Here is a 23,209-nt window from a genome sequence, read left to right as displayed (position 1 = left end):
CTTTTGTTAATGGGTGACACTTCTGGTATACAAAAGCTGCATTTTGATTCTTAAAAACTCAGTTCCTTCCAATACTCTAAAAGTTTCACTTTCGGATGCACAGTATAAAATTTCTTAGCAGTAGCATCACTTGGTGCAAGTGTGGCATAACTGAACTTATAAATTTGCTATCTCTGATTTCAATGATGCTGTATACAGAAGCTGCATTTTGCTTCTTAAAAACTCAGTTCATTGTTTTATGCCATTGACTATATATTGATATGTGTTTTCCTCTGCGTAATAGACAGGCTCAACTTCACGCAGGGACTCGCTGCGTCGCAGCTCCCCTTGTTCATTATTGTACTTATCATTATCAAAGTCATGACTGTAAGGATGAGACATGCCTACCTCATTTCGACATTGTAAATTTTTCTTTTAACACGATGTATCTTCCACATAGGTGGACCTTTCCACCTCCCATGATCCTTTTTTGTCCCTCCAATGTTGATCTCACTCTTTGCAACAAGGACGCATTCAAACAATATATAGACAAAAAAAAAAAAAGAATGATGTATTATGGGAAACTATTATTAGATAAACGTTACTCAGGCAAGTATGCAAATCAGCACTTGAAGACATCATTAATGAAGCAAAATTAAGGTTTTCTAAGGGTAATTATGACAACCGAAAAGTAGTTGATGAAACATCACCAACTGTGTTTTTATTCCTTTGAAAAAATTATCACTATTTGCATAGATCCACTTGCCTATTTCTTCGATAACCACGTAGATCTATCGAAATCAATGGTTCACTAACAAAGTGTGAGGATTAATGGAAATCATTCTAAATTCAAACTACAAAAGCTTCCTAGTCCCCCTCCGCCTCCCACGGAGACTCTTCATGTCACCCCATGTATGAGGAGCACACAAGGGCATGCAAACTCATTCATTCTTTTATTTGACATTGAAACTAACCTCACCCTATACTGAACTTAGCTTAAAAATATATACCAAAATCTTAGTAACAATGCCTTACGATTGTAGAGATCATTTGTCAACCAATATTCAGACTGACCGCACTCCCAATCTAGAAATACTGTGGAAAAAAACTACCAAATTCGTTGAAATTGGTTGAGTGGATTAGCGATATCCATATTCCATGCATAATATTAGTATAACGAAACAACGTAACAAGACCATGTAAAGGTAAACAGATATGTTTACCTTTTAGCGTGGAAATTATGTATCAGAGACTTATACGTTTCTTAAAGCATTCTATTTGAATATATGTATAGTTAATTCCCACTAGTTACAACCTGGTTGTTAAAAACTGCGACACAATGTTATGCCACCGGTAAAGGCTACAGCACAGCAAATTTCGATTTGAAACAGGAGGCGATTATAGATTATGCAGGGACGATCGAACACAGTTCATAGTGTATAACAAATTTAGTTTGCGTGTATACAACGAAGAAAATGGAAATATAGAAGGAAATATATATATGGAATTTGAGAAACATAAACGCAGTATTACAACGTAGCTCCATCATATATATCTTTCTATTCTTATTGTTACAGAGCAACAATTTACTGTAGCTTAAAAAATCTCCATAGCAAGGCGGAAGAAGTGATCGACATAGGAATATTTAAGTGGCTCCTTCGAGTTAGCCATAGTATTGAGGATCAGACAGCGTCCTCTGCAATTCCAAATCCTTGTGGAACGAGTTGATGAAATTTTCTGCAGCCTTGTCAACATCTTCTTCAGAAATATTCTCCGTTTTTTTCTTAACAGATGTTACTGCTGGAATCGGCCGATTTTTCGCTTGGTTCACCGTGGACATGGATTGCTTCTGACGTCCTTTCTGCTCTTCTGATCTGCCTCTACGCATGAATAACCACTTTCGGCACATCTTACAGCACACTACAAATCTCAAAAACTTCCAATCCGACTCACTGATGATAAGAAACAATTACTTGATTGAGAAGAAGGCCCAGAAAAAGAGCAGAGAGTTAATGGAAAAAGATATCCCGCAGATTTAGAACGAAAAATGATGAAGGGAAATGGAGGATTCAGCTTAATGAAAAATGCTGCCCTCTTCAGCCTTATTATATATTAAAGTATAGTGGCCCCAATTCTGTCTCCTGGAGGTATTCGATTCCTTGACCGAAAAACCGCAGACTACAATTATCTCACTTCATAATTATTTTTTTGCTAAAGGCGATTCCCCGCATTTTGAGTCATTGACCATCGGCGTATAATAATTTTGGTTTTCATTTAGTCCGAGTAATAAAATGCCGGCGTCTAGAATGGCCAAGCGGAATGCCCTAATTCAATTTTCTCCCTTCGTATTATTCTGTCAAAGACAATCGAAGAAGAACGTGAGGTTACAAAACTCCCAAAGTGCACGACTTACGACTTGTCATTCAGGTGCAAAGCATTTAACGATGTGAACCTTTTATGCGAGCCATTCAATAAGAAAGGGAATCCATGACCATATGATTCCCATTGGATGATTCATGAGCTGGATCAGATTTCCGAGAGAATTTTTCGCGGATTGTCACAAATATACAATACAAATTTGACTCTCATAGGAGTAGTCGAAGTCTAGATTGAAAATACTCTGAGGTTGCCCACCAAATGGACGACAACGATTGACAACCTCACGAATGTGCCCTATAAATTAAATTAATAACCAATGAGAAAATATTTTTTTATTTCATTGACAGCTGAGCAGAGCAAGGCTATTCAACGGAAGAGAGGCAACGATGAAAGATTTTTTAATACATGGACAGCTGAGCAGAATATGGTATTCATTAGATAGTGGTCTTTAGCAGATACAGACGAGGATTCTTCTTTAAAAATGATATGCAGCTATTAAATACAAAATATTTTTATGGAATGAAATTTGTGTATTACTTATCAAGAGATACCTCGCATCTGCAAACATAAAGATGGTGAAGAACTGCAGAAAACACAAATAAAATAAATCTTTTGTAAGTGGCATGTCTAAACCACAAGGTTTCTGTAGTAATCTGGGAGTGGGTTTCTATAGTTGGGGTTTTCACCAGTGGAATCCATTGTGCTTAAGTCGGTGGGATTCATTTTACATTTATAACCTTTATTGTACTCTTCTAGTAAATTCGTATCATACATACCATTTTATTCCAGATTTTTCAATATATAATTTTTTTAATATTTATTATGTCAGAATGTGTAAATATACCATGAGAATTTGATGCTCAGAAGAGGAACCCGATATGTAAAGGAGATACAAACACTCAGAAGTTGCTAAATGGACAACCATCGTTGTCTTCATCATCCTCGTCTCCTTAATTACTTTTTTTAGTTTAAAAATGTATTGAATCAAATGGTGACAGTCAAGGGCATTTGAAAACGTTTGTGACAGTCACCGTATAAACATGTGCTAGCCTGCTGAAGTGGGAGTTGACAGAGACTTCAGGGAGGTTTGTTACACGTGTTGGTTGATGTGCTGCATGATGGTCACTGACGTTGAACAACGCTTTAAGGATGTCAGTTACAAAACAGTTAACTACCATATAGATTAAGAGCATGGGATGTTGTGGCATCCTCACAAAATGACCGTGTTTTTAGTTACAATGATGGCTGAGGAGAGAAATGGTCTTCCATGGATAGAGACCGAGGAATATTTTTTATTACACCAAGGATGAACAGAGCAGTGATCTTCAGTGGACAGAGAAGACAGTCTAAAAACGGTATGTTCCAGTTAAATACAAAATGTCTTTATCGAATGAAATCTACGTTTTTACATTCTTAGAGATACTTTCAATTATAAAGATGTGGAATAACTGTGAAAAAAAACAAAAAGAACAAAAACTTGATAGTTTTCGAGGAATAATTTATGTAGGTCTCCTCAGTTTTAAATATATTATATTTAACCTGAATAATATGGAAATTGGTCATAATTTGATTGGGTCAAATTTAATTCGCCTCATTAACATCCAATAATAGATTAAAATAATAATTATGATAATAATATAGCAGCAGCAGCTGCTTTTTAGCCTAATACTAATATGATAAAGATATTGTAAATAACTTAATGTAAATATTTGTAAAAATAAAAATAAAATAAAATAATTTAAAACCTAAAAAAAATTCCAGTGTGCTTCAGTTGTTGGAGATTCATTTAACCTAAAAACCTTTAGTAGGAGTAGTAATTAATTGCGTTTAGAGACACTTTTTTAGTCTAATATGATAAAGATACATTAAATAACTTAATGCGAATATTTTATTTGTAAAAATAAAAATAAAATAAAATAATTTAAAAAACTAAAATAAATTTGATAATTTTAATTATATATGGTAAATAATTTAATGTAAATATTTTATTTATAAAAATAAAAATAAAATAAAATAATTTTAAAAACTAAAATAAAGTTGATAATTTTAATTAATTGTGTTTACAGACACTTTTTAGCCTAATATGATAAAGATATTGTAAACAATTTAATATAAATCTATTATTTGTAAAAATAAAAATAAAATAAAATAATTTTAAAAACTAAAATAAAATAACAATAAAAATAAAATTGACTCGTTGTATTGATTCATAGCATTTATGTGAAATATAGTTTATTTAAAAGAGGAAATTAAACCAACAACGAACTACTAAGCCACAAAAAGAATAAAAATCTTAACATACAAACCTCTTTACATTGAAAAGATATTTGATTCCTCCCTATGATAAATCTAAAATTAAAATAAATCTAAACTATTATACTAATATATAATACATTTAAGTATAATATTCAAAAAAAAATTATAATATACAAATATTAATTTTTATTCTTAATTTAATCATTTTATTTTATATACTATAATATAATATATATATATATATATATATATATATATATATATATATATATATATATATATATAACATTAATCAAATCTAAAAAATAAACAATAAAATCATCTTTATTATATCTATATATTATCGAAATAGCATATACCCTTCAGCTTTTGTTTTTAGTACGGTGAATTAAATGTATACATTTTTATTTTTATTTTTAATTAGTTAAATGTAAAATTAATGTGATTGTTTAAGTATATTATTTTAATAATAAAATGGTGATAGCATCTAATTCTATAGTTTAGTATAAGAGATGTGTAGACTTTAGGTGTAGGTTAATGAAAAAGAAGTGTATGTCAATTTTTTTTAAATATTTAAGTTTAATTTAATTTTATAATATTTTTAAAACTAAATTTAAAAGAAAAAGGTATGGAGGAGATGAATTGGTTTAAAAATTGATTTGGTAGACATATTTAATTTAAAGTAATAAATACATAAAAATTTAAATTTTAGGATAAACTTACAATATAATAAGATTATGAACTATGTATATTCACCCTTAATATTTTTAATCTAATGCCGACCCTATTTGTAAATCAATCTAATTATTATTGTTTATAAACACAATATAAATTTAAAATATAAAGAGGTTTACAAATAGTAAAAAAAGAGGTATGGTAAATAAATAAAACTTTGTTTATATTTACTCCAGAGCTATGGTAAATAAATAAAATCTTTTCTTATATTTACTCCATAAACCTCTTTATATTTACTAAAACTCAAAAAAAGGGTTTTAATTAGGTGAAGCCTATTGACCAAATACCATGGGACAAATAATTATCAATACCATGGGAAAATACCATATTTATAAAATAGGTATGGTAAATAAATAAATATAAAAGAGGTATAAAGAGGTGCGGTAAATAAATAAAAATATATCAAATAGGATTAGAAATCAAGATCTAATTATATACCAAGCCTATGGCCAAATACAATGGTAAATAGGTCAACGATTTTCACATTTCAAGGAGATTACTATGAACAGACATCTTGGGTGGCAATGGGATCACCCCTTTCTCCAATTGTGGCCAACTTATATATGGAATACTTTGAAAAGAAAGACCTTGAAACATACTCTTTGAAGCCATCTTGGTCGAAACAATAAGTCAATGATACCAACCTAAAATGGACTCATGGTGTTCTTTATGCACCTTAACTCTATCTCTCCCGAAATAAAATTTACTATGGAGGTGGAGGAAGACAATAGGATCCCATTATTAGACGTTCTTATCATTAGAAAGGAGGATGGCTAGTTAGGACATAAAGTTTTTAGAAAATCAACTCACACAGAAAGCTACCTCCACACCATACCATCACTCATCCCAGAAGCTTGGTGTTCTTAACACTCTTTCCATTAGAGCCCTTTGAATCTCTGACTCTGAGCATCTCGAGGAAGAGAAGAAGCATTTATTTTTGGTATTTAAAGGTATAGGATATAGAGAAAAAGATATTAAGAGAGCTATAGAAAGAGCGGAAAGAAGAGTGTTTTCAGAGGAACCTAAGACCCAAAACCTTCCTCAGTGTGGTAGAGTTTTCCTACCATATATTCAAGGGGTGACAGATAAGATTGCCAAAATCTTAAAAATAAAAGACATAGTCACTTATTTCTCAACAACTGGAACAATTATACGAGGTATGAGGTCTATCAAGGATGATATTGATAGACATCAACTCAAAGGAGTTTATAAAATTGATTGTTCTTGTGGCAAGTGTTACATTGGTGAAACAGGGCGCTCTCTACAGAAAAGACTAAAAGAACATGGGGCAGATATTAAGAATGGAAGTTCTCGTATGCCGGCCCCTGTGGAGCATTCCTCAAAAACATAAAACACTAAAATAACATGGGACAGATATTAAGAATGGAAGGTCTCGTACGTCGGCCCTTGTGGAGCATTCCTCAAAAACGAAACACCAAGTTTGTTTGGAGAGCACCTCAATTATTGCAAGAGAGGAACAATATCATAGATGGAAGATTAGGGAGGCTCTTGAAATCATAAAACATCCACAAAATCTCAACAGAGACATCGAGATTAGTGGAGATTAGTGGAAGTTGGCTTCCTTTAATCAAAGGGATTAGGAACACCAGTACATTTCACGTAGTCAGATAACTCCTCTCTTGTCTTATTAAAATTCTCTGATCTCATACTAAAGATAAAATTAAAAATTAAAAATAAATAAAATAATTATTATTGTGATTCTTATTCTTCTTCTTATTATTATTATTATTATTATTATTATTATTATTATTAAGTATCTATAATAATAACCATTAATGATTAGTTATAACTATAATAATAATTATTTAATAATAATAATAAGAATATTTCATTTATAATAATAATGATTATTAAAGCTTCTGTATCAAGTTATAATAATATAACTAATTTTATTAGAATTAATCAATTAATTAGTTAATATTTATTATAATTAAAAGAATAATAATTATTTAAAGATTAGTTATAACAATAATAAGGATATTTGATTTATAATAATTAGTATTAGTATCATTAAATATTTATAACAAAAATTAATTATTATAATAGCATGTAGCTTACTATACAAGTAATTAGTATCTATCTACACTTAGGAGGATGGAGCAGTGATGCCTAGCTTGCATTTACCCTAGCCGCAACACCGACCATGGTTAATTGCTGATAGCTCCCATAGCGGTTCTCTCCCTTCAGCCTATAGCTCGCCGATCCTCGCCTGCACAACCAACACAACTGCTGTTTTCAATGGTTAGCATGGAGAGCATGAAGCTCGATGTTGTGGACTATTAGCCAGATCCCTTCTCGGAACAGGGAAAACAATGAATATGCTAACAAGGTTGCTACTTCCCCGAGGCTTGTGGATAATCGTTGAACAACAAGATTCAGAGATCTATCAGTATCATCATAGACCATACATAGATCAGGAATACCATAGGGTGGAAAGGCCCTAAGTATATTAGTTTATTTTGAGTAAATGCATAGCCACAAACAATATGTATATATTTATATTTTTTGCTGTTAAAGAGACAAAGTTTCTACGGAAAATGGCAAGGCCATAATTTTGTTACAGCTATTATTGTACAAAGGTCTATATGATCTTCAGATACTGCATATGCCAACAGGCATCTACTACATGTAATTTTTCCACATAATGAAAGATTACGATTTTTCCTTTGGAAGAAAAAAAGTAATTAGTATGTAATTATAATATTTAGTAATTAATTAATTAATTGATAAAATCTAATAAAATTAGTTATATTATTAAATTAAAATTAAATTGATTAAATAAAAATTTAATTATTATAATAATTATGAATCAATTAATTAATTTATTAGAATTAAAATATAATAATAATAATAAAATCTATCTAACTAATTAATCTAATAGAACATTACAAAATTGTCACATTATAAAAACATAACATTATACATAATCTAATAATAATAATAAACTATTTATTAAAATATCTTTGATAACAAAAATGAAAATAATAAAATACAATTTATTACAAAATTATAATAAAACTTTAAACATAGTTAATAATTATTTAAAATAATAAAATAATATAAAAATTAAAAATTAAAAATTAAAAATAAAAATAAAAATAAAAATTTCAAGCCAATCTCATCTCCTTGAAATCAAATTATCTTAAAAATATCTTAATACTATTTATACTCTCACTTAGCTCTTCTTATACCCTCATTCAATAATTGTCCTCATGATGGATCCCTATTGGGATTTGAAACATTGACAAGCATGATTATTACTATGGGTGCTCCGAAATTCAACTGAAATAATGAACCGCAGATGCCTAAAATCCAAAATTATATCCCTGTACGGAGGGGATACATGGAATGAGACCATTTTGCTAGAAAATTTCAAAATAAAGATAGCAAGAAGAGCGACACATGTTAAATTTCTTAAAAGTTTCCAAGACAATAACCTAATTCCATCTTTTGTGCAGATTAATCATAAATTACATAATAGATATAATGATAGGGAATTTTTTAAACTAAGCAGGTCTTTGGTGCATGTAGAAATTAGAAAAGTTAGGGCTTCTCTGGATAGTCTTGGACGGTTAGCTTTTTCTTCACATCTTAAACTAGCCAGTAGTATTAACAAAGATCTCTAGTCCGTAGTTGATGCCAAAGTGGCTCTAAAAGCTCAGAACGAAGGCCAGATTGCTCAAACTAGACAACACAAGAAGCTATCTAAATTATCGAATAGAATGCTGACTAAAAATAATAGTTGGAGAATAGGAGGCGACAGATCGATTCCATTCAGCAACGCAGCAGCAGGTTTGAGAAATTCTGGTTCAAGGAGGTCTGAAGACTCCATATAAGCTGTAGTTACCAGGTACGTCTATGGCAGTAAGCCAAGTTTCCATAGCAGAGAAGACCATTCAATGTTTTCAGATCCCTCGAACAGAAACAACAGTGCGAAGAACTAAGGTTCTGTTGGCATCATAGAGAAGGTAGGAACCACAGAGGTAAATAAGAAATCTAACGGCAAATGGATAGGGCCTAGATTGAAGAAACTAAAATTGATTAATGTTTTCGGAGAAGAAGACAACCAGGTTAGCAACATAGTAGACAGGATCGAGAAGGCACGAAGGGCCAATGACATCGACAGTAAAATTATAGAAACTATATTTATAGATAGCAGCTTGGATATGAACATCAGTTCTGAATGGACCGAGATTACTGCTCCCAACACTACGAAGGAAGTTAGAAACTTAGCTAGGTCATATAGTGAGATGGGATTGGGAACAAAGACAAAAATTGACTTCAAAAGTGTCCCCAACGTCACGGAGGGATTAAGAAATTATGATATTAATCATTTCCCCTCAGACAACGGCATTTCGGTCGATACGAATAATAATAATGGTGAACCACATTTAGTAGAAATAGGGGAGAATATGCTTGCAATTCGATTGAAAAAAATGACACCAACATTAATCTAAATAACAACAAACCGAGTAGGAACCAACCAGCAAAAAGGACTAGTGATAGCAGTGCAGTTACTCGGAACAGCGCTTGTGAATCCGCTAAGAGGAGTTCTTTAGGTAAAACTAGCGACTTCTCGAATTTTGTGAGCCCACGAGGATTCAATAAACGAGGTTCCAGTTTATCCTCCAAAATAATTCCTAGAAGAAACGTGGTTATTTGTCGTCTCAGGAATTAGACCCAGAAGTTGTTCGTGTTCTCAACAAGGGTCTAGGGTTTCCAGTTGCTCCTAGAAACATCCCTGTTAAAAGTATCATCTGTGGCATAGCGGATGCGATGGCTAACCTTCCCTTAGAAGACAAGGAGGCATTAAGACAAGAATTTTCCCTCATAATGAGAAAGGGTAAAGTTCTCAAGAATAATTTGAGTAGTGGACAGCAAAGTGCCTTTAGATCCCTTCGAAATAATAACAATATTGTGGTTCTAAAAGCTCATATGAGTGGGGAAGTCGTGATCCTCGATAAAGAAGATTACATTTGTAAAATGAATGAAAACCTTAGTTGTGGCTGTTATAAGAAACTTAAAACTAACCCCATTCCTAAGATTATGAGAGAAGTCAAGAAGGTAATCTCAAATGCCAAGATTGATGAAAAATCAAAGAAGATATTAAATCCTTCCTATGAAACTTTCCCAAGAATTTATGGGTTGCCCAAAATCCACAATGAAGGAGTTCCTCTTAGACCAATAGTTAATACCATTGGTTCCCCAACCTACCAGCTCGCTAAATATGTTACGAAGATCCTAAGGCCTCTCGTAGGGAATACTGATTCTTATATCAAGGACTCCCATGATTTTGTGAAACTTAGAAGAAATGAGATGGTAGACCAGGATGACATCCTGGTAAGTTTTGATGTGGTGTCGTTATTCACCAAGATCCCCTTAGATGAAGCTATTCAGGTTATAAATGAAGTTACTGACCCAAAAACTGCAAAACTTGCTGAGATTTATTTACGGTCAACAATTTTCACATTTCAAGGAGATTACTGTGAGAAGACATCTCAGATGGAAATGGGATCACCCCTTTCTCCAATTGTGGCCAACTTATATATGGAATTCTTTGAAAAGAAAGCCCTTGAAACATACCCTTTGAAGCCATCTTGGTGAAAATGATTCGTTGATGATACCAACCTAAAATGGACTCATGGTAGGACAAAACTTGATAAGTTCTTTATGGACCTTAACTCTATGTCTCCCGAAATAAAATTTACTATGGAGGTGGAGGAGGACAATAGGATCCCATTCTTAGATGTTCTTATCATCAGAAAGGAGGATGGCTTTTTAGGACATAAAGTTTATAGAAAATTGTCTCACACAGAAAGCTACCTCCATGCTGAGTCATACCATCATCGGTACCAGAAGCTTGGTGTCCTTAACACTCTTGCCATTAGAGCCCTTCGAATCTCTGACTCTAAGCATCTCGAGGAAGAGAAGAAGAATTTATTTTCGGTATTTAAAGGTACAGGATATAGAGAAAAAGATATTAAGAGAGCCATAGAAGAGTGTTTTCAAAGGAACCTAAGACCAAAAACCTTCCTCAATGTGGTACAATTTTCCTACCATATATTCAAGGGGTTACAAATAAGATTGCCAAAATCTTAAAAAGAAAAGACATAGTCACTCAGTTCTAAGCAACTGGAACAATTAAAGAAGGTATGAGGTTTGTCAAGGATGATATTGATAGACATCAACTCAAAGGAGTTTATAAAATTCATTGTTATTGTGGCAAGTGTTACATTGGTGAAACAGGGCGTTCTCTACAGAAAAGACGAAAGAACATGGGGCAGATATTAAGAATGGAAAGTATCGTTCATCGGCCCTTGCAGAGCATTCCTCGAAAACGAAAGACCAAGTGGGTTTGGAGAGCACCTCAATTATCACTAAAGAGGAACAATATTATAGACAAAAGATTACGGAGGCTCTTGAAATCATAAAACATCCACAGAATCTCAACAGAGACAACGGTATCGAGATTAGTGGAAGTTGGCTTCCTTTAATCAAAGGGAATAGGACCACGAGTACATTTCAGGTAGGCAGGTAACTCCTCTCCTCTCTTATTATAATTCTCTGATCTCATACTAAAGATAAAATTAAAAATTAAAAATAAATAAAAATAATAATTATTGTGATTCTTAATAATAGTAATTAATTATTATTATTATTAAGTATCTATAATAATAACCATTAATGATTAGTTATAACTATAATAATAATTATTTAATAATAATAATAGAAATATTTCATTTATAATGATTATTATTATTAAAGCTTCTGTATTAAGTTATAATAATATAACTAATTTTATTAGAATTAATCAATTAATTAGTTAATATTTATTATAATTAAAAATAATAATTATTTAAAGATTAGTTATAATAATAATAGGAATATTTCATTTATAATAATTAATATTAGTATCATTAAATATTTATAACAAAAATTAACTATTATCATAGCATCTAGCTTACTATACAAGTAACTGGTATCTAACTATAATATCTAGTAACTAATTAATTAGTTAATCTTTTTTTTTTTGCTAGTGCAAGATACGGTCCTTCAATGTCATTAAATCAAAACCTAATTACATATGTTACACAAACCAAAGAGCAGCCAACCAATGATGCGGGGAACAACATCCACGACCAAAGGACTACCTTCTTGGGAAAAGTGCAACTCAAAATGCGCATTAAAAACTAATTGAACAGTTGTTCATAATTGAACTTTATAAACCTAAAAAATAAATCAAACCAACGCGCCCCACAAACATGCTTGAAGAAAATCGACCTTTTTTCCAATCAACCAAACCAACGGTGGAAAAGAACATCGCTGAACCCAACATGCTGCCATTTAACCAGCGATCACAGCAGTTTCTCGAACTGACCCTCTGCCACTTGTCAATCTTTAAATGTGATCACTGCGAAAGAGAAGAAACCGCTTCCCACTCAAGGGGCAAGCGAAAACCGCTCAGGAAACCCCAAGACCCGTATCTGCCATTGATCTCCGTTGACTATATCCAACGGACGATATTGATATCGCTCCGGGCAAGAAGGGCCGACGTTATTGAGCGGGGAAGAGCGGTATTCAGAACCCTCTCCCTGCCACGTGTTAAAGGGTGAGTGGCATCACTGCGGAGTCTCCAATACCGCTTCCCAAGAGAAAGCGGTGTGATCAACCAGAAACCGCCTGGGGGGTAGTATTCCATGCCGAGACTCTGAATACTTAAAAGACCGGGCTCCGGGAAAACCAGGGCACTTCCAGCGCATGTGGAACTCCCTCGCCTAAACCTGGAACCCTGAATAGAAGAGGGGCTGGTCACTGAATGAAGATCTTCATACCTTTGCCAAGGAACCTCTGAGATCTCCATAACTCTGACACTCTGAGTCTGAGTATCCAAACAAGGGTCACTATCTGTCGCAAACATAGCCCAAAAGGAAGGCTCAACTAGGGTAAAAACCATTCGATCTATTTCCCAAGGTATTGAGTCTAAAAACTTCCCTGTCATCTTCCACTTGCTTGTCGCATTGAGCTTTCAGTCTGTTAGGCCTCATCTCCTGCAACTTTGTCGGCCCATTTTCCCTTGTATAGTTTACCCCCTCATTAGCTAGAAGATCCGCTAGCTTGTTTGCCTTCCTGCGAATGTGGTGGAAATTGATAGTGCACAGGCCTTGAAGATGGCTTTCAATCCTTTGGAAAACTTGAATTAGTTTCCAATGTTTAGAGACTTTATCCGGTGTGGTTACATTGTGAATTTTTTGCACAGAGTTGATAACTAACTCCGAATCTACCTCTATCATGACATTTTGGCAGTTGTCATGCTTCAGCAAATCCAGGCATTGCTCCATTTCCATAAGCTCGGTCATGCTGTTGGTGGTTGTACCTAGGTGGTAATGAAAGATATTAAGTATACTTCCTTTTGAATTTTTTAGAACACCTCCATACCCTGTTGTTCATGGGTTCCCCTTAGAAGCCCCATCGATGTTGTAGTTTAGATAGCCTGCCGGAGGGGGATGCCAAAAATCCTTTTCCGAGTCCGACAAAAGGATCCTTCTATCAATGCCTAGAGGGGAGAGCCCCTGCATCCCCAGCTGCCTGAGAATCTTTGAATCTGAATCTGAGGGGGGTTTTTTGGGGGGGTTACGAACAATGATTCCCACAGTTTCTTTGATCTATTTCAAGATTATCTCCAGCAGGTGTTGAGGGGGCTTTTTTTCTCCCTTAAAAATTCTTTTATTCCTCTCCTTCCACACATTCCATATGATGAAGCTTGGTACAAGAGCCCATGCTGAGTTAAGAATTTCATTGTCTAAAATTTTTTTCCTCCAATTGATGAGGGTATTGATGATGCTTCTTCTGTCCCTATCAGATTGTTGGAAGATTGCAGCAAATGAATCCCACATCCAGGTTGTAAAAATGCAATTGTTGAGTAAATGTTCCAAGGTTTCTTCCTGATCTTCACATAGCAGGCATCTTGAAGGCCCCTACACACCCCTTTTCCTTATGTTGTCCCAAGTCAGAATTTTCCTGTGATAAACAACCCACATGAAGATTTTGATTTTCATCCACCCTGGATGTTTCCAAAGGTTTTGCTAGATTCTATCTAGAACTAGGTGATCTAGCCCAAGGAGAATGTTTTTAGCCTCCTTGAGATTAAAGGTGCCCTCTTTGTTCTCTCCCCATCTCAGTTGATCTTGTCCCTCAACCACTAAGATTTTCCTTTGTTCTATAATTTTCCTGAGTTCTTCAGCTTTAGTTTTCAGGAGATTGTTATTACTGCAATCAATCTTTTTCCATACTCTCCACTTTTCCGTGAGATGAGAGTGTGTCCAGTAATCCTTAACCTTTATTAAACCTTGGGACTCTGACTCTTGTTTAAGATCTAGAAACTCCCCTTTTACAAGAATTGATTCTTGCTACCATTTATCTTCCCAAAAAAGAGCAAGATTACCGTCTCTGATTTCCCAGAAGCTATTCTCTTGTACTAGTCTTCTGTTTTCCCAGACTTTGTGCCAAATATAAGAACCATTTATATTTCCAGACATTCTTATAAGATCACTGTTTTGCCAGGAATTAGCATATTTTTCTTTCCAAATCTTAGCCCATTAGGTTTCTGGTTGCTGGACCCAGCGCCACCAAAGTTTGGCTCCTAGAGCCTTACTGAGAATCTGTTGATCATCCAATCCAAGCCCTCCATGGTTTTTGGGCTTACAAATTTTATCCCAAGACACTAAGGGTCATTTTCTCTTGGTTTCCTCCCTACCCCAAAGGAAATTTCTTTGAATGTCTCTGAATTGCTGAAGGACCCCTTTTGGAGCTGGGAGGGCTGATAACATGAAGATGGGGATTGCTTGGAGCACTGTTTTGGTAAGAACAAGTCTACCAGCAAGGTTTAAAGATCTGATAGTCCATTTACTGACTTTATCCTACAACTTGTTGATCAAAGGTTCCCATATGCTTTTATGCATTGGCTTAGCCGTTAGAGGAACTCCTAAATATTTTGAAGGAAGAGAATCTCTTTGGAAGCCTAGAATTCTGGAGATGTTTTTCTGAATAGCAATATTGGTATTGAAGAAAAATATTTTAGATTTGGAAAGATTTATTTCCATACCTGAAGCCAAGGCAAAGAGATTCAGAATTCTTTTGTAGTTTGAGGTTTCTTGGACTGTGGGGAGTCCCTGAAGCATGGTATCATCAACAAATTGTTGGTGAGTCAGAGCTTGCCCATTATCCGTTAGCTGCAGGCCTTTAATATTTCTAGTAGATCACGCCTGTTTTATAGCTCTCCCCAGTGCTTCCATCATGATAATAAAAAGGAAGGGAGAGAGCGGGTCACCCTGTCTAAGGCCTCTAGAAGGGTTGAAAATCTGTGAGGGGGAGCCATTAACCAATATAGAAAAATTGGAGGAGGTCACCAGTGCCATTACCCATCTGACCTAGAGATGATCAAAACCAAATGCAATTAGAATTTTCTTTAGGTAGACCCAATGAACTTTGTCATACGCCTTGGCAATATCTAATTGCATGATCATGCCTGCATGCTTCTTGCTAGTTAAAGAGTGCACCACTTCTTGCGCTTGAATGATATTATCAAGAATTTGTTTGCCTTCCACATACCCTGATTGCTCCCCAAAAACCAAGACTGGAAGCAAAGGTTTGAGTCTATTAGCCACCACCTTGGATATAATCTTGTAGATTACGTTACAAAGGGCTATGGGTCTATATTTATCCTGAGTAAGAGCAATCTCCCGCTTGGGGATCAGGGTGATGAAAGAAGTATTGAGTGCTTTCAAGATGGTTTTATTTGATCTGGAATCCTCCACAACATTCAATATGTCATGCTTAACAATGTTCCAACAAGCTTTGAAAAAGTCCAAATTGAAACCATACGGGCCTGGTGCTTTGCCATTTTGCATGTCTTTGATTACATCTCTTAGCTCCCCTTCCATTACTGGTCTATTAAGGTTGAGGTTGTCCTCCCTGGGTACCAGTTTTGGTATGTTTCTGGTAATTTCCCTGATGGCATGCTCTCTATCTAAAGTGTTATCCTGTGCTATACCTTGGAAGTGGTGGACTAACACCGTTTTAATAGCTTTATGGGAAATCTGAAGTTCCCCTGCTTCATTCTTGATTGAAGAGATATTTTTGTGAACTCTATTGGCCATGGTGGTTCTATGAAAGAAATGTGTGTTTATCTCTTCAATCAAGAAAGGCTTTCGATATTGTTTATCTGCTTGTGCACTGATCTCTTTATCAAAGCCTTCCTTGATAAGAGCTTGGTTGAAACCCTGCATTTTGTTTTCAACTGTTCTCTTTTCTTCGAAAATATTACCAAAATCCTTCTTATTCCATTCCTTAAGCCGACATTTTATTTTCTTTAATCTCTTGTGAAGAAGATACATTCTGGTTCCCTGAATCTGCAATTCCTCTGATGACCAAGCAGATATCTGCTTGTGCACTGATCTCTTTATCAAAGCCTTCCTTGATAAGAGCTTGGTTGAAACCCTGCATTTTGTTTTCAACTGTTCTCTTTTCTTCGAAAATATTACCAAAATCCTTCTTATTCCATTCCTTAAGCCGACATTTTATTTTCTTTAATCTCTTGTGAAGAAGATACATTCTGGTTCCCTGAATCTGCAATTCCTCTGATGACCATTTCTCAATGTTGTCTGTGAAGTCTGGGTGAGATAGCCAGATATTTTCAAATCTGAAGGGTTTGTTCCTCAGAGTCCCTATGCCTTTCATTTCCAACTGAATTGGCCAATGATCTGAGCCTCCAAAGGGAAGAACTTGTGTTGTTACCTCTTTCCCGTCTAACATAAGATTCTCAGAGATGAAGAGTCTGTCTAGCTTTGAGGCGACTAGGGCTTCTCCTCCTTGCCTGTTATTCCAAGTGAAAAGGCTTGTATCCCAATTAATGTCCACTATATTAATGTTGTCAGAGAAAGTTTGGAAAGTTGTGGCATCTCTACTCAGAGATCTTGTTCCTCCTTTCTTCTCTAAGAGGGATTTAATCATGTTGAAATCCCCTCCCATGATCCAGGGTATGTCTTCATGTCTACCCCGAAGATCCACCAAGGTATCCAGAAACTTAAGTTTGTCATCTATTCTCTGAGGGCCATAAACATTTGTGACCAGAAAGGTATCTCTTTCTCCTACTGGTTGAATGATAATCGATAAGTAATTTCTAGATGCCTCACCATCCAGAATGCCAATTTTGTGGGGATTCCATAGAGTGAGTAAACCCGCTGCTGTATTCTCTGCTTTTACATCAAGAAACTCATAGTTGCTGAGCCATTTACTTTGGATTTGTCTTAACTTCTGAATGGACCATTTTGTTTCTTGGATAAAAATTATATCCAACATTTCTTGTTTCATTTTGTTGCTAAGCATTCTTTGCTTTCTCTTACTCACTAGACCTCTAATATTCCAAGATGTTAACTTCCTTAAAAAAGATTTGTAAAGGAGTAACTGGCTAGATCTTTCATCTTACCTGAATCAATCATCAATTTTCCACACTCCGTCAGGAGTTCATTTTTCTTTTTCTTGCCTCTTTTCTTGCCTGGGTTTCTGTTAACTAGTCCCAATGTAGTTTTCATCGTTTTCACTCCTCTACTGTCTTGTTTGTCTATGTTGTTACATCATTCTGGTTCCCCAGTTTGCGATCTCCATAGAAACAGTTGTTGTATTCTGTTGAGTTCCTTTTATGGTAGTGAATCCACTCCCCCCATGGTGCCTTGCCTCAAGAAGCCTTCTAGGTCTAGGTTTTATTTATCTAGAAATTCTAGTAGTTCATGGTCCTTTGGGTCTGTGTCATTCTGGGTCATCTCCTGATCCATTTCTTGTTTCACATCACTCATAGTGGCTTCTTTCTGGTACTCATCATTTTGTATTTGCTCTGGGTTTTTCCTTTCCTTGTTATTTGCTGAACTCCCTTCCATTGCTTGTTCTTCTTTAGTATTCTCTTCCTCTTCCTGAAGCACCTGGAAACTATTTTGCCTAAACTGTTGCTCTTCTCGCTGCTAATTCTTCGGACCTCTCTTACTTCCTTTACTACGGTTCACCACTTTCTGAAAGCTGTCTAATTCTTTCACTGTATTACTTATGCTTCTATTTATTTCCTTGTTGAGCGTACAGTCTCTAAAAAGATGTCCATGTTCATGGCATTTGTGGCATCTGAATGGAATGTGCTCATAATATACTGTTTGTACCCATTCTTCATCAAAAACTTCCAATATTATCTCCTCGGGTAGGGCTCCTGATAGGTCCATTTCCACACAAATTCTGGCAAAGGAGGTATATTTTCCCCTTCTACTGGCTTCAGAGGCTTTAACATAGCATCGTAATTTATTGACTATGGCCGCTAACGATTCATTTTTCTAGTAATCAAGAGGTAGAGAGTAGAGCCTTACCCAAACTGGAACTGAAGTAAAAGTCTCCTTTTCTGGGACAAAGTTCATAACCCAAGGTCTCATATAGAGTCCTGCAGTAGCATAGAAGTAGGACCCTCCTTCAAATATTCTGTCCTTGTCTTCATTATTTGTGAACACCACCGTAAAGAAACCCTTAGACCCAAGGTGAAGATGTATGCTTCCTTTAGGTTTCCATTGATATATGATCCATGATTGTAGAGATTTTTCAGTGGGCCATAGTCCCATAAACTTACAGATGATGGCGTATGTCCCCATGTGTTCGATGTACACCTGCAGCTCTGGATTATTTAGAATCACCCTGGGCGTTGTATCTGTTTTGGGTTTGCAGGGTCCCTTGTGTTTCTTGTCTTTAGTTTCATGTTTCCTATCTTCTACCTCCTTGTCTTTTGTGCGATTTTGGTCCTTTTCTGTGGGTTCCTCTGTTCCTGCTTCCGTGCTCTTTTCTCCTTCCACCTCTGTTTCCCTGACATCTTCCAGAGGCTTTTTCCCCTTGCTGGCCAGGGCCTCCTTGTAGGAGGGAGTGGAGCCCCCTCCTCGTCCACCCTTCATGGGTAAACTAACAACCCCTGCACGCGTTGAACCCTGCTCGTTCTTCCTTGCTCCCGCGCGCTCCGCCCAAATTCACCCAATTAATTAATTAATCAAATCTAATAAAATTAGTTATATTATTAAAGTTAAATTAAATTAAATTAATTAAATAAAAATTTAATTATTATAATAATTATGAATCAATTAATTAATTTATTAAAATTAAAATATAATAATAATTAAAAAAATTTAAAAAATCTATCTAACTAAATAATCTAATAAAACATTACAAAATTGTCACATTATAATAACATAACATTATACATAATCTATTAATAATAATAATAAACTATTTATTAAAATATCTTTAATAACAAAAATGAAAATAATAAAATACAATTTATTACAAAATTATAATAAAACTTTAAACATGGTTAATAATTATTTTAAATAATAAAATAATATAAATAAAAATTAAAAATAAAAATAAAAATTTCAAGCCAACCTCATCTCATTGAAATCAAATTATATTAAAAATATCTCAATAGAATTTATACTCTCACTGAGCTCTTCTTATATCATCATTCCATAATTATCGTGATGATGGATCCCTGTTGGGATTTGAACCATTGATAAACATGATTATTACTGTGGGTACTCCAAGATTCAACTGAGAAAATATTAATATTATTAAATTTAATATCTTTTGATTAATACAATATTAAATTTGTTATATTTTAATATATCATGGTATGTATTAACTCTAGATATATATGGGAGGGAAGAACAAATACATAGAGTGATAGAGGTGGAGAGATAGGGGGAGTGACAAGGGAGAGATGAAAATAAACTAAATGAGAGGGGGGAGGAGGAATGAAGAGATAGAGAGGGAGAGGAGTGAGGGAGGTAAAGAAGGGTGATAGAGGGAGAGGGAGACACAAAAATGGAGGGGGAGGGGAGAGAGAGAGAGGGAAGAGAGAGGAAGGTAGGAGAGAAAGGTTTAAGGGAGATAGAGGAAGGATGAGAGAGGGGACTTGTGAGTGAGGATGAGAGAGGGAGGGATAGAGAGATGCAGTTAGAGGTGGAGAGAGGGAGGGAAGAAGAAATACATAGAGAGTGAGAAGTGGAGAGAGAGAGGGAGTGACAAGGGAGAGATTGAGAGAGATTGAGGGAAAGAGTTTATGTTTAGGAGTGAGATAAAGAGACAAAGAAGGAGAGATACAGAGAAGGGGGAGATAAGGATAGAGAAGGAAAGAGGGAGGGATATATATATATATATATATATATATATATATATATATATATATATATAGAGAGAGAGAGAGAGAGAGAGAGATATAGATATATATATAGATATAGATATAGATATATATATATATATATATATATACATATATATATATATATATATATATATATATATATATATATATATATATATATATATATATATATATATATATATATATATATATATATACACAGAGAGAGAGAGAGAGAGAGAGATGGGGGAATAGAAAGGGAGGTATGGGAGAAAGGGAGAGCGAGGAAGTATGAGTAAGTGGACTTGAGAGAGAGGAGGAGAGAGGGAATGATAGGGAGATGGAGCTGGAGGGGGAGAGAGGGAGGGAAGAAGAAACACATAGAGAGTGAGAAGTGTAGGGAGAGAGGCAGTGACAAGGAAGATATGGAGGGAGAGTGTGTATGTTTGTGGGTGAGATAAAGAGACAAAGAAGGATATATGGAGAGAATGGGGGAGAGAGAGAGAGGAGAGGGGGAGGGATATAATAACAGAGTTGGAGAGGAAGAGAGTTTGGAGAGAAAGGAAGGAAGAGAGAGACGATGTGAGAGAGTGGAGAGAGGGAGGGAGGGACAAAGAGATTGATAGATATGGAGTGAGAACGTGTGTTTGTTTAGGGGGTCAATATAGGTATAGGGAGGTAAAAAGAAATAAATATAGAGAGAATGGTGGAGAGAGAGAGAGGGAGTGATAAGGAAGATGGAGAGAGAGGGAGAGAGGATAGTAGGAGGGAAAAGAGATAAAAGTGGGGGACAAGGGGAGAGAGAGAGAGAGAGAGGATGAGGAGGAGGTAGGGATAGATAAATAGGTTGGAGAACGAGAGTGTATGTTTTGGGGGTGATATAGAGAGACAAAGGGAGATAGAGATATAGATGGAAAGTGAAGAAAGGGAAGAAGAGAGAGATGGGGAGAGGGGGGAGGGACAAAGGGAGGGATAGAGAGATTGATAGATATGGAGTGAGAGAGATTGTGTGTTTGGGGGGTTAATATAGAGAGACAAAAAAGGAGAGATTGAAGGAGATATAGATATAGTAGGAGGGGGGAGAGAGGGAAGAACATTTCTTGAACTAGATGCATTGATTTCAGTGTACATGGTGATTTCTAATCCTAATTGATTGCTTTCTCTAGATGCATTTTAGTGTAGATATGGATTTCTAATGATATTTGATTGCTTGGACTAGATGCATTGATTTTAATGTAGATGATTTATAATCCTATTTGATTTCCTACACTAAATGCATTAATTTCATTGTAAATGGCGATTTCTAATCCTATTTGATTTCTTTCACTAGATGCATTGATTTCAGTGTAGATGTTTATTTCTAATAATATTTGCTTGCTTGCAATGGATGCATTGATTTCAAAGTAGATGATTTTTAATCCTATTTGATCACTTTCATTGAATGCATTCATTTCAATGTATATGTGATTTCTAATCCTATTTGGTTACTTGTGCTAGATGCGTTGATTTCAATGTAGATATTGGTTTATAATCCTATTTGCTTACTTGGACTATATGCATTGATTTCAGTGTAGATGTTGGTTTATAATCATATTTTCTTACTTGCAGTAGATGCATTGATTCGAGAGTAAATGTTGATTGCTAATCCCATTTGATTTCTTGCATTAGATGCATTCATTTCAGTGTAAATGTTGTTTTCTAATCTTATTTGATTGCTTGCATTAGATGCATTGATATCAATTTATATGTTGATTTCTGATTTGATGTAATTGGATGCATGATGGTACATTGATTTTAAAGTGATTGGATTATCATTGTGCATTGATTTCAGTGTATGCACAAACAATTATTGACAATGTACATTGATTTTTGTGTTATAGTAATTAAACCTATTAATATTGGAGAGAAAGAAAGACAATGTATGAAGTTTACTACAATAGCTCGAGCTAAAGATTTAAATGGTTTATGAGTTAACATGGCCTTTTCATATAATCGATATGAAAAGATGACAAAAGTAACTAGGTCACAATAAGAATAGTAGAAGAAAATAGTTTGAGATTAATCACAATGAATACTATTTCTAATTTACTATATTCTTATTATTCACATTTTCTATCATTCAACACTATTACATTTTCACTTTACATTCAAAATTTTTATTTCATCATTAAAGTTATTAAGAATATTTATCATCTCAACAAACTGAAGTAACTAAGAAAATTTAAAATTAAAATGACCAAATTAATTTGAGACATATTTAACATATTTAAAATGATTATATTAATATTGGATGAATTTACATATTATAGATAAAATTAACCATATGTTCATTAGATTTTATTTGGCCACACATGACTGAAACCAACCTAGATCCATGTTAACTCCGGATCTATCAAGCGCAGAGAGGGATCAAACATCTCGAGGTGCAAACTTTTCCTTAAGTTTTGCACTCAAAAATGCAGTTTGCACCTCGAGAGCATGAAGAGGGATCAAATCTTCAGAGGTGCAAACATTCCCTCAAGTTTTTCAATAAAAAAAAGATATTTGCACCTCGAGAGATTTGATCCCTCTGGGCACTTCATAGATCAGGAGTTAAGATGGATCTAGGCTGGTCTTATATCTTCC

Source organism: Pinus tabuliformis, chromosome 9 (genome assembly GCF_031772625.1).
Source record: "Pinus tabuliformis cultivar Carrire ecotype Pingquan chromosome 9, CPIR1, whole genome shotgun sequence".
NCBI lineage: Eukaryota > Viridiplantae > Streptophyta > Pinopsida > Pinales > Pinaceae > Pinus > Pinus tabuliformis.
The sequence above is the reverse complement of the archived record's forward strand: the minus strand, read 5'-3'. Positions refer to the sequence as shown.